The 2,837-nt window shown below is 33.0% G+C and overlaps 1 pseudogene; it reads left to right on the plus strand.

Moving 5' to 3' along the window:
* The first annotated feature begins 718 nt into the window (after window positions 1-718).
* On the plus strand, window positions 719-836 carry LOC111740127 (annotated as a pseudogene).
* The last annotated feature ends 2,001 nt before the right edge of the window (window positions 837-2,837 follow it).

The raw sequence follows: 2,837 nt of genomic DNA on the forward strand, positions 1-2,837 counted from the left end.
ATTTATTAACATAATTTAGCATTATAATGTATAAAAAATGTTACAGATTTAAAAATTAAAGCTACTTATAAAAGTTAGAAAAAAAGAAAATGTGAGCTAAACCATTAAACAATTTTATTCAATAAATATTTAATGAGCATATATTCTGTGTTAGGCAGTTGCAGCCCAGTAGTACAAAAGATATGGAACAGATACCACCTCACCAAGAGTGCTGCTGGAGAAACAACAGCATGTAAAAGCCAGATTTCAACTAGAATAAAAAGATACAGAAGTTAAATAAAGAAAGGATTTGTTGATTATTGACCATGAGGTCTAGATGCTAATGTGACATGGTTTTATGAGATGAGAAGAGAGAGAGAGACAGAGAGAGACAGAGAGAGACAGAGAGAGACAGAGACAGAGAGAACGAGAGGCTGAAAAGGTAAAATGCAGAAGCTTACAGAGATTAAGGTATAAGATATGAGTTGACCTGGGCTTTTGTTGATAATGGACATGAACAGGGTCAAGGTCCTTGATGAGACTCATGCTTAACATCTCAATTTAAGTAATGGTGGAGAAACTATGAAGAAGAGGAAAGAAGCAGAAGGACACTGGTAGAAATACAGAGTTCTGGAGCATCTACATGTGGAAGGCTCTAGAGATATAATTAACAGCGAGCACTAAGGCTCTTTTTTTTTTTTTTTTTTTAATTTTCACCAAATAAAACCTCAAAGCCAGAGTCTATGGCCATGCCACCCTGTCAAGCCCAATCCCATCTGATCTCTGAAGCTAAGCAGGGTCAGGCGTGGTTAGTACTTGGATGGGAGACCACCTAGGAAGACCAGGTGCTATCGCTGTAAAAAATAAAGAATAAAAAAATAAGGGATTGTAAACTGACGAGGTCTTTGCAATCTGTGAGTTCAACCAGGGGTTGTCTTGCCTAAAAATAACTGAATAAATAAACAAATAAAACCTCAAGGCCAGAGCTAATGTCTTACTTTGACCATGTAGACACTTTCTTGATGACTGCTGGTGAAGATCTACAAGTTGGAGAGAATCTACTCCAAATGTGTGATTTAATCCTTTTCATATGTAGTCATTACAGAGCTCCTCTCAGTCTACTACCTAACTTAGAGCTCAGTGTATATGCTTTTTGATAAAGAAATCATTAATTTTGATGCAGTTAAAAGCATAAAATTTTTCCTTAAGAACTATACCTAGGGTCCTAATATATTCTGATACTTATTTTTCTTTATAGTTTTACTCATGCGTTTAGGTTTCTAATCCATTGGGAGATTATTTAAACATAATAAGAGAAAGGAAAACAACTTTATTTTGATCAGCTGGTGAGCCAATTTTTCCATACCGTTTGCTCATTAGTCTCTTTCCTACTGATTTTCGATGACAGTTATATCATTTTCAAGTACTGAAAATATGTATCTTTTTCTATAGGGATAGCTATATGTATAAAAATATTTCTGCATCAGTCCCACACTATTAAATTACTATACTTTGTGAAATATGACTTGATATCTGGTAGGATCAATCCACTCTTTGGTCTATTTATCAAAATATTTGTAACTATTTAGGAACTCTTTTTTTCTTGCATGTATGTGTTTGTTGATTAATTAATTAATTAATTATTTTGATCCACAGGACCTTTTATTTCTTACAAACCAGTCACATTTGTAGAAATGAAGAGACAAATATAGAACTACCTTATGACCAAACAATTCCACTTCTGAGTACCTATCAGAAGAAACCTAAAACACTAATTTGAAAAGATTTGTATACCCCTATGTTCATTGCAGCGATATATACAATAGCTAAGATATAGAATTAAGTGTCCATCGATAGATGAATGGATAAAGATGATATGGTGTATACATACAATCTAATATTACTCCACCATAAAAAAGAATGAAATCTTGCCATTTGCCAAGATTGATAGACCTAGAGGGTATTATGCTATGGTAAATAAGTCAGGAAGAGGACAAACACCGTATCACTTATATTGGAATCTAAAACAAAACAAATGAACAAAATAGAAAAGAACAGACTCATAGATATAGAGAACAAACTGATGGCTGCCGGAGAAGAGGAGGAAGGTGGGGGGATGGACAAAAAAGGTTACAAAAAAATAGTTATAAACTTCTAGTTATAAAAAAATAATAAGTCACAGGGAGGTAATGTACAGCAAAGGGAATATAGTCAATAATATCAAAATGACTTTGTACATTTGATAGATGTTTAAGAGACTTACTATGGTAATCACTTTGTAAATTATATAAATCTTGAATAATTATGTCGTATACCTGAAACTAATATACTATTGTATGCCAACTATACAATTGTAGAGAAGGGGTTCAAAAAACAGAGTAAAAAAATGGTATATTTCAACTTGCTTCTTAATATTGGGCGGCATATCAAGCCCCATCTGGGTTTTCTATTAGTGAACCTTGTGAGACTTGAGCACCACTTGTACCCTTGTAGTAATGATTTGGGTAGGTACAGACCAATGGATCTTACCTAACTACTGCCAGCTAAGGAAAGATGAGCAGTATTTTACAGATTGTCTATCTTTGCTTATCATTTTTTTTTTTATTATGATTGGAAGTTCCTCAATACATTCTAATGGATATTTTTCCCCCAAAAGAATTAATAATTTCTCTATACTCCATTCTTCTATTACTGCATTTTTTTCCTGCATTTTAGTCTACTTATTATATATAACACATTTTATATTTGTATAATACAACAATAGTTGCACTTTCTTTACCTCCCCAATGTCAACTGGTATATTTGAGGCAAAGAAAAGTAGCACTATCTATGATTTTTTTAAAACTGTATATGCTTTT

This window comes from Pteropus vampyrus, unplaced genomic scaffold (genome assembly GCF_000151845.1).
Source record: "Pteropus vampyrus isolate Shadow unplaced genomic scaffold, Pvam_2.0 Scaffold58, whole genome shotgun sequence".
Taxonomy (NCBI): Eukaryota; Metazoa; Chordata; class Mammalia; order Chiroptera; family Pteropodidae; genus Pteropus; species Pteropus vampyrus.